Source organism: Melozone crissalis, unplaced genomic scaffold (genome assembly GCF_028551555.1).
Source record: "Melozone crissalis strain CALT ecotype California unplaced genomic scaffold, PUWL_Pcris_2 ptg000008l_1, whole genome shotgun sequence".
NCBI classification, from domain to species: domain Eukaryota; kingdom Metazoa; phylum Chordata; class Aves; order Passeriformes; family Passerellidae; genus Melozone; species Melozone crissalis.
Window position 1 is genome coordinate 3,625,448 of NW_026535786.1, and position 10,715 is coordinate 3,636,162.

Genomic DNA, 10,715 nt, shown 5'->3' on the forward strand with positions numbered 1-10,715 from the left:
AAAGCTAGAGTTCGTAAGAAACTTTTCAAACATTTTATAAGAGAACTTTTTCCTTTGTTAAATCATAAGTGCTACATTTCTTAATTAAAATGGAGCAGAGTGACCCTTCTCAATGTCCTAAATTATAATGCTCTCTTTTTATATAGAACAGGGCTATGGATCTTGTGACTGCCAGAGGCCAAGCTGGCATCACAATTCTCCTACAACAGTCATGTTGTTCAATTCAATGACAAATGATCCCTTACAGACGCTGCAATGCCAGCAAAATTTGCTGCAACAACGTTATTTTCCCAGTGTAGTTTGTTTCTTTTGGGGCTTAGGGGAAGAAATGTGCAGTTTGTCCTGCAGTGAGGTCAGCTACCCTGTGGCAGCAAACAAGTCTCTGACTTGCCTGGAGACTTTAACTCTAAACTTGTAACTTCTGGCTTTGCAGTGGTTGTTGACTGCCATTTTTCAGCCCTTACTCTCACATCTCTGTATTTGTGAGTAAAATTGGGGGGTTTAATATTTTTTTTTGTTGGGACTGTGTGGTTTATCTCTCTTTTCCCATGTTATTTTAGAGTTAGCTGAAGTGATATGGCAAGAGCAGTAGTGATGTTCAACAAAAAAAGTATGAATCAAAAGAGAGAAATGCATAAAGCATCACAGTATTCTGAAATCAAACAGAAAATAAAGTTCTTACTAGCACTGAAGACAGGATGCTGGGCTTGACAAGCAAACATAGCAAGTAAGTCTGTTTCCCTCAAGAATGTACCTGCCATAAAGTCTGCAGTGTTCTCACTTTCAGACAGCCCTAGCTCACTGTGAATTGCCTTGGAAGCATCTCTGTAAAATAATCTCCAGGGTGCTGTGCTTTGAGGAAACCAGTCAGATTTGTATCAGCATCAGCAAGGGTTTAGCTCACCATAGTAATTAAGCAGGTGAGAATAACTGATACCTGTTTTCCTGTTTTCTTTCTTCTTTCCCTTCTTCTTTGCTGCCGAAGGATGACACTTCCAAGAGCAATAATACAATGCATTCCTATCAAAATATCAGAACTGTAGGGCAGTTACCCAGAACTGTCTGCAATACAAGTTATTTTTTTTGCAATATCTCAAGTCAGGCATGCAGGTGAGATTCCCATGTCTGATAGCTACTTTAGAGAATCTTGGCTTATATAATTCATACTTAGGAAGGCATCATCCATCAGGGAGTTATGGCAGATGTTCAGTGCTCTGCACAGAACACAGATATGGATATGGATGGCTCACTTTGGGCAATGTTTGCTGAAAGTTACAGGTATTTATTTCTGCCATTACAGGTATTTATTAGATGTTGCCTTAGTCATGCAACACATGCTCCCCTATAGAATAGTATATAAGAAGTTATGAGGGTATTGTCATCTCATGTTCAATTACCTCCATCAAAGTTTGGCACAAAACAGGAATTTCTTTTTGATTGATCCATGTCATTCTCTGCATTATGAAGCACCTCTCCTTAGCATTTATTTTTATCTTCCTCTTTAGTTTTGTGGGGTTTGTTTGTTTATTTTGGTTCAATTTTTGTTTTGGTTGTTGTTTTGGTTTGTTGTTTTTTTTTGGTTTGGCTCTTTTATTAGAATATTACATCACAGAAACTTTTGTTAAGACTCTCCTAATTTTTTCCTGAACTCTGTTACTAATATGGGGTCACTCTGCCATTAGGAGTCTGGAGGATTTATAAATGAACAGTATGCATCTCAAAACTCTCTGTCTCTTTTTCTATATCATCTACAAGTGTATTTTCACTCTTCCTTTGCTGAATTAATGAATAATTCCTACTCTCTGCAGCCATGTGAGGAGCTGGGATTAACTGATTTGAGATTTCTAAGAATGCTTCAACTTGTGCAGCAAAACCAGTGCCGTGCAACAAAAAGGGCTCCATGCACAGCCCTCAGCTCTGTTGGGCAAACACCTACAGCTCTTGTCCTGTCATTTCCTCTTTCTTCCTTGCCAAAATAGCATGGCAGGCACACATACATGCATTAGGAAATGAATCCTGCTGCCAGAGCATCTCGAGGAGCCGTCACCTCATGCTTGCTTATCTCAAACATCCCATTCCAGTGGCTCTGTTGTTTTTTATAACCCAGCTATGAGTCTCAGAATTTTCATTCTTGTTTTATTGCACTGAATGGAGATAATAGAAGAAGGCATCTATTTGTTTCTGGCTATGAGTAGATGAATAAGTAGGTACCATCTTTATATGACACAGGCTTCAAAACATTTTAATTTAAAGAATTTCTCCTTTCACACATTGCAGGACACTCCAAACCCTGATGTACTGGACAAATGGTGAAACACTTTAAAATGTAGACTTTGTAATGTCTTATTTCTTGGTCTTTCTGTTCTAGAGAGACATGGGGATAAGACACTGAAACTGAAAGGTGAGATCTAATGATAGAAAAGACTAAATTTCACAGTCAGTTGTAGTGTCTATTCAACACACAAAGGAACAAATTATGACTTCTATCTGACTTTTTAAATATTTTCTTCCTCCGTTCTCATAAATATTTATGGTTTCCCTGGCTATTAATTTTGAGGAAGGTAAATTTATTACCTTGGGGTGAGTTTAATTTTCATTTATTTTGCAGTTATCTATGAGTAATACCTGTGTAAATGCACTCACCAGGTTCTCAAAGGCTGGCTTTCCATGAGGTTGCTCCTGGCAAGCCACCAACACCTTTACACTTTTCCCTACATCATCAAGTGCCTCCAACAAAATCTTCACAGCTCTTCACAGCTCTGCTCCCGAGATGCTGGACCCACAGCCTCTCTGGGCAGCCTGTGCCACCAGTGCCTCACCACCCTCAGAGTGAACAGTGCCCTGTTTCTGGTTAAAGCCATCCCCCCTTGTTCTATCACTAGACCCTGCTAAAAAATGTGTGTTCCCAACCTGTGGGTCCCCTTTAGGTACTGGAAGGTGCTATGAGGTCTCCCTGGAGCCTTCTCTTCTCCAGGCTTGGGAGTTGTTACCCAGTCCAATACCTCTTTCTGCCAGCAAAACCTGATTAAGGGTGGTTAATTGTTCATTGGGAATATATTTCTCTTTTGAGCTGAACTTTCTTTGCTCCTTCTCATCTTGTGGATCTCCTGCAGCTTCACTGAACACTGCAGTTATCATGTGCCTTTTAAATGGTGTTTTAATTAGACCCTGATAAAGGTAAATGAGTTCCAACTTTCCTGTAATAACAGCATTGCCTAAAGCTCACAAATCCGAGAATTTAAAGTTTTTTTCCTATTCAATCGATTTTTATTGGACCCATAATATATATAGAGACAAATATCTACAAGAAACCATGCCATTTGGGATAATGGCATGCTGCTGAAAAGCCTCACAGGCAACAGAAGAAGAAACTAGCAGAATATATTTTGCAAAATGCTGTATAAATACACAAAAAAATACTTCTACATTGCTGGTTTCACTTCATACTTCACAGTGCTTAACTGGCATTTGGAAAAAAACCATGAAAACATGTATAACCCAGGAGTATAAGTCTGGGACTTAGGCCTTTTTCAGCTTCCTCTCCTCTTCCAGCTGTTGGAACAGAAATGGATATGTATTAGTAAAACATGGACTGATTCTAGTTAGGCTAGGCAAAAGATTTTATATTCCTTCTCGATTTGGCTAGAAACTGAAACAAAAAAAAGGAACAGCTGTGGAAGTGCAAAGTCAATATTTACAGATATTCATAGATTTTACTGAAATGAAAAAGAGCATCAGGAGATCACCAAACCTGAGTCAAATGCATTACAGACAGTTACTTTGCATCCAGAATCTCACACCCTGGCACAAAAAGTCATCAGGTCATTATGCAACATCAAGAGGCTGAAAATCCAACATTTTCTCTGGTGTTTGGCTCAGGACTTTAGTCTCTCTCACTGCTAGAATTTTCTCTGTAGATTCCAATTTAGATTTCCTTTTTGCTTCTAGACATCTTGTTAAATTTTTTGGTTTTATTCCCCACCAGATTAGAGCCCCATTCAAGACACAGGACACTGTGCTTTCTCCCATAAAAGTATTCCAGCATTTGAATGACATAATTGATTATCTTTGAAAACTAATTCAACTCAATTCTCTCACTGAAAAATAATCTTTTGTCATCTTTTTCTAGTCTTTCCTGACAGTTCTCCAATGTGTGCTCACTGCCCAAGATAACCCGTATTTTACTGTTGATAAAATCCCTTGATGCTAAATATTGGATTTCTTTTCCCCAGGAATATGAATTTTCACTTATTTTGATGAAATAATTTCCTCAACATCAGCCAGCTCTTAATAATGTTCTGTCTCTGGTACTATTTTTCTCTCCACTCTTTTCTACATCATCAGCTCTACAAAAATTATTCAGTCATTTTATATTTACTCCTAGTTCATTGATGAAAATGTTAAACAGTGTCAGGTCTTGCATTTATCTCATTGGTCTCAGCTCCAACAGCTAAAACATTTTCAAGCTGACAAGGCAGTGAGCTCTGAAGGTCCAGGCCAGGAGATTTTTGGGGTGCACGTGAAGATGCTGGTGGGAGACAGCCTGGGGCAGTGTTACCTGGCAATGCTGCTACCAGAAAAGTATTTGAAACAGTCCTTATTAGTGTTTCAAAGCTTATTTAGGGACTTCACCTTCTCAGCACCTCATCTACTCTGATTGCTGCATCAGTTGCTGCTTTTAAGTTGCTCCTCACCTCTTAAAAACTGCATTTTGTTTCCATTCTTATAGACCTGGATTTAGTCTACAATTTTTGTGCCTTTTTATGGCGTTTCTCTATCACAGAGGGAATCCTTTTCTGCCACTCCTCAAGGAGGTGTGAAACAATCATACCTGAATTATCACTTCATTTTCTCTTTGGTAGAAAAACATGTCAAGTTTCTGTTCTCTCCCTGCAAAGCAGATTGCATATGGATCTCACTGTTTTCTCCTTGGTAATATTTTGTTCTGGGAAATTTGAGATTTTTAGCTTGATATGCCAAGGCAGTGAATTATGTAGTTGCACATTAGGATTTTTGCCTGTCATATCACCTTTTAATGACTTTGACACATTCAGGGCTGTTCACCAGTCTGGCAGAGGGCATAGATATCACCTTGAAAATGTTGTCAAAGATACTCTTTAAAGTTTCCTCAAAACTGTGACTTGGGGAAATGCATTCAAATGAACCCTGTGGAGCTGTCAGCTCCTCTGATTATCACACTTACTCATGGAGCTTTTGCTCCAGCAGCAGAGCTCCCAACCCTTGCAAGCAACCACAGCTTGCTCCAGCTTTTAGCCCTCCAGCTTTTAGCCCTTCAGCTCCTGGGAAATGGATGGGGAGTTTTGCTACAGGAGGAAAGGAAACAAGAGGCTGTAAGCGTCATTAAGCAGAGATCTGTGTGATTCATTAGATTTATTCTTCATGGAGGAACATATTTACACAGGGGACACGCTGTATTTTATTTGATTTGAGTTTGGATGACTTCTTTGTAGTTTTGAAGTCTAAGAGCCATTCACAATTGAGGAGGGGGATTCAGAAGACCTGTGATGGCTGGTTGAAATGGAAGAAAAAGCACCAGATATGATATCAACTTCTGATCCCATTGAGTATAAACTAACAATCACAGCTGTTACTGGGTACATTTTGCCCTTCTACATGACCTACATGGCACCAAAGTGTATTTCATGTTTTGGGTCAATTTTGTATTGCAGAAACCTGATCTTGCTCATGTTCCTCATTTCTGTGATTTCCCCTGGGACAACAACTCATCCTGAGTCTGTGAAGGACAAAGTACAGAAGGATAAAAAATGCTATTTTATGTGTTAGTACAAGTAATATAACCACAGCTGAGGTGTAGAACTTTTCAATAATGTAAGCTGAAGGAAGAAAGAATTAGTTCATGGCTATGGAGCTGTTTACCTGTATTTGCTTCATTATTTGCTGTTTTCCTTATTTGCTCACAGTATCTGAGATCTTAGGTTACAGTGACACATTTTTCCTCATAATATGCCTGCAAGATAGAGAAATTATCTCTTGCATTTCACGGACAGTGGGAATGGAGAAATGTTAGTGGTTTTAAATTTGCTAATACTTCTGGGTGTCTAACAAACAAAGGTGTCTGTGCGATTTCAAATGAGATCCAAGAAGTCTCAAAATGATCAGGCAGCTCCAAACCAAGAAAAAGTCTATATGATCTTTTTGAAAATTTTAGTTAAGGTCAGTATCCAGAACTCCTTGCCTCTAAAGAAAAGAAACAAACTCTGATAAAAAGCCTAGTATGAAGCTGGCATAATGTTATTTACTTTTATGGAGTTTTTCCAGCATAGCAGAGAGATAGATAACCAGCCTACTGGTGAAAAGGATTTGGTCTTCAGAAGCATGAGGAAAAAAAATTACTATGTCTATATAGAATAAATCTTGCCAGATTTTTCACAGAATAGCTAAGACAGTCACTGAAAGCAAAGCAGTTGATCTAGTTTATTATGCTTTTGGATTAGAACACATCATTTCCTTAAGCAGTGAGCAGGAACTACAGTGGTTGAAAAACTCACTCTCAGAAAGAATTCAGATGAGCCTGAATACAAGCTCTCCTGGGACTGAAAATGAAATTAGGAACATATAAGGTTAGCACTAAGGGTAATATTTTTGGCAGAGTGAGGTGGCAAACCAGGGATCTTTGTAATTACTGTTGTCAAGTAGCTCCTTCAGTAATGATGCAGAAGAAAAAGAAGATTCTGTGTTAATGCAGTTGAACGCCCTACTCTGAGAGGAGTCAGGCAAAGACAGAGATGTTGGGGGTGGGAGTAGAGCAGAAGGAAAACTAGGGACAAATTGTGGAGGAGGAGGAAAGGGAGAAAAAGTAACCCTGGACATAAAGACTACTCAATGTTAAAGATCCAGTGTGAGGAGGTTTGGGTCCCTGACATCCAAGTCTAACTGCTAAAATATAAAGAAACATAAAAAATGGACCTAGAGAGACTAAAAGAGCAATATTTGGCTTAAATTTGCTAGCTACAGAGGTCATCTGCCAGTCTGGAGAAGCTCTTGGTTATCCTTGAGGCATAAAGTAGCAAGTTTTGGTGTTTTGGGAAAAATCCATTGGGAAAACAAGGATTTAGGAGTACTGAACTAAATTATCTGGAATTTACAGTTGTGAAGTATCCAGTAAAAATGCAGGTATATACAAAAAGACAACTCTAGTGAAGATGTGTAATGATACAGTGTAAAACTTTAAAAATGGTGTTCATATCCACAGATAATTTTATAGTAGGAACATTTTTTTAAAAATTGAGTCTCAAATCAAATTATAAGTATCTAGTAAATTGTGAATGTTTCCCATTTACTCTCAATATTTGGGAGGGTTTTTTTTAATAGATCTTAATAAAATTGATGTTTACATAAGGGAATTTTAAATGTTTTAAATGTGATCTCTTATCTGCATGAATTCTGACCTGTCATCTCTGAATGTGTCAGTGATCTGTGACCTGAATACAGGAAAAAAGAAACAGTGACATGACGTGTGCCAGTGACTGCAAGATCCTGAGAAGGAATACCAAGAGGAAATATCCACTCCCAAAACTGCAGAGAGCCCTCTGGAGGGATAAAGGAGTGTGAGGAGTCCTGCCTGTGGGGAGGGAGGAGCAGCACAGACAGTGTGTGACGGACTGACTGCAGCCACCATTCCCCATCCCCCTGTGCCGCTGTGGGAGATGAGGCAGAGAAATCACCACTGAAGCAGAGACCAAGAAGGGAGGGCTGAGTGGAACATGTGTTTTCAGTTTTGTTCTTATTTCTCATTATCCCACTCTGATTTGATTTGCAATAAATTAAACTGTTTTCCCCAAGGCAAGCCTGTTTTGCCCACAATGGTGACTGGTGAGTGATCTCTCCTTGTCCTTATCTCAACCCACGAGCCTTTTGTTATATTTTCTCTCCCCTGGCCAGCTTAGGGGAGTGATAGAGCAGCTTTGGTGGCACCTGGCATGCAGTCAGGGTAAGGCTCTGGTATACATGCACAAGTTCCCCAGTCTGCCCTCTAACATTTTGCAAAAGAACAGAATTCTCCTAAAACCCCACAAAGGCTGTTGTTATAAGCATTCCCTCTTTCTTTTTCCTAATTTCTTTTTTATTTCTTCCTTTTTTTCCCCCTTCTTGTTTTTCTAGACCTCTAAAATTTGAAGTTTGTCACTGTCAGAATTTTCTCTCATAGTTTCAAGGCATCATCAGGTTCTTCAGGAAAAGGGCAATTGTTTAGAAAAAGGGCTCCTAATTTGCTTGTTTCCTGTGGACCTGATTCTTATACCACTTTCTGATGCAGGTGGGAAACTGGTTACACTGCCTTTATGGAATGATGTGCCCCTTGAAGTCTTTCAAAAATAGCACAGATTTGGATCCTCCCATCCTACTGGGTATAAATGCAGATCTTTAATAAATGTAGCTATAGATAGATCTTGGAATAATAGCTAGTTATTAAAAACAAAACAAAGCAAAACAAATAAAAACAAACAAACAAGCAAAATTTTAAAAGTAATAATAAATCCCTGTCTTGCCACTGAAAAAGCTACATTAGATCCATAAAGCACCTTCCATGACCATTTCTGAGTTTGGATTACTCTAAATCCAGTTCAAATGATTTCACATCAAAACCGCCCTTTTGCAGTGGTGTGCAAATGTTTTGTGCATTTCCTAGTCTTTTCTGACATCCTTTCTTGAAGAATTACTTTCAGTGGACTGCATTCTTGTTCAGATATTGTAGAGGTGTAATTTCTCATTAGCTAAGAAAAAAGTAATTCTTTATTACCTGGGGGCTTGTGGCCAAGTAATATTGTTTCTTTTAACTAAAATAATTAATCATTTCCTGTCCCTCCTCTTTAGATCCCTTCTAGCTGGAGTCTTTTGGTCTCAAGTGTGATATTCACTGCAGCAGGGAGAAACAAGAAGCTGATCAGATCCACTCCTTCCAGTACTGCCTACACCTTTCTCCTCACTGAAACCTTCTTGTCATTGCAAAGGTATTTGTGCATAAAATATCTTCAGGGTTATCCTGCATGAAATTCTGCATACTTGGTATTGACACCTCAGCAAATCTCTCCAGACCTGCCAGAAGGCGTGGAGAAGTACAGTGAGGTGTGTGGTGCTTTCAAGGGGCAGTCAGTGGCAGAATCTGAGGAGTCACAATCTTGAGCCTAAATTGAGAACAACTTCCTCACAGTCAGCATGTGTTCCTGGCAGAGCAAAGATTCCATCTGTGTCCCAAAGCACAGCCTGGGATGTGGCACTTTGAGACAACCCTAGAGGCAGTGGGAGAAGGGTAAGAGCAGAGAAAAACTCAAAGAAATAGATGACTTGGCAGCAGGTGAGGGAGTTGGGGTGAGCTGGTCATACTGACCTCTGTAGTGTAAGTGAAGGGAATGAAGGGCACACGTTATCAACTGGACAGTGTAAAGGGTTTGTGAGTAATATTTTCCCCAATAAACTCCTCCCAATATTTGTGCAGAGGATTTGGATGTCCTTTGGATTGCTGCAATGAAATGGTGAGGTGATCTGCTGTGGAATTACTGCTCTGAGCAGGAGGGGAATTCAGGAGAGGAAACAAGACACGTGAACGTAGCTCTGGCCTTGTGATGGAGGCACCCAGGCTGGGGCTTCCCTCAGCACTGCTCTGGAAGATCCAGCCTGGTGCCAAGGGAAATGGGCCTGGGGTGCCCCCTGCCTGTTTTACATACCTGAATTGCAACATAGGCATGGGTTATGTACCCCAAAACTGCTTAACACTGAGAAAACAGGACAATTGGGGATTTTTTTTCCCCTTAGATATGCCACATGAGTGTTTTGTGCCCCTCAAATGGAAAAGAAATAATGAAAGATGTCATGGGATGATTATAAATTTTGCAAGATGCCACCTCATTTTGTATATGAACTCAGACTGGCTGCTAGAAAAGGTTTCAGTGAGGAATGGGGGAGGAATTAATATGGAGGAGCCCTGGGAGACCAGATCATTGCCCTCTCTGCTGGGAACAGCTCTTTGGATGCCAGGAAGTGGCAGAGATATTGGCAGCACAAAGGGGAAACAAACTGCACATGAAAACTAGAGTGTGCCTGTAAGTCATGTCACTTTTTGTGTCTGGGTTAAGCCCTTTATTTTGGCTTCTGTGGCACAATATTAAATGTATTTTTTGTCTGACTTTGACATGAGTATCTTTGTTTTCCAATCTCTGCTTATGGAATAAAAGGTCTCCCTTGGCAGAGGAAATGGAAGATGTCATCCTGAAAAAAAGCAGTCGGAGTGGCACATGCAGTGTTTCTTGTTATAAACTTGCATAAAAATCCAATGTGACAGTCAATCCTGTGTAATATGCAGATTATAGTGATTAGTTAGTTCTAATTTGACATAGCCTGTTATCCCTGAAGTAGAGATTGCTCCAGAGCATTCCTTAGTCCTGTTTCAAAGAGTAATCTCGATAATATGATGGAGGTCATTGAAAAAAAAGAAGAAACATACCTAAAATTAACTGCAATTTTAACAGATAAACCATGTTTTCACTAAATGTTTGTCACCCTGTTCTCAAGAAAACCTGCAGTCTTTTTGTGTTCACGTATTTTCAGTCTTAGACAATTGTGCTGAGCCCTGCTAATAGCAACAGTTTGGCTCCAGTTGTGCAACTGTGCACTAATTGCCTGCAAATCAGAATTAGATGTGAAGATGCCAATGAGTTTCCTTCTGGAAAAAAAAAAAA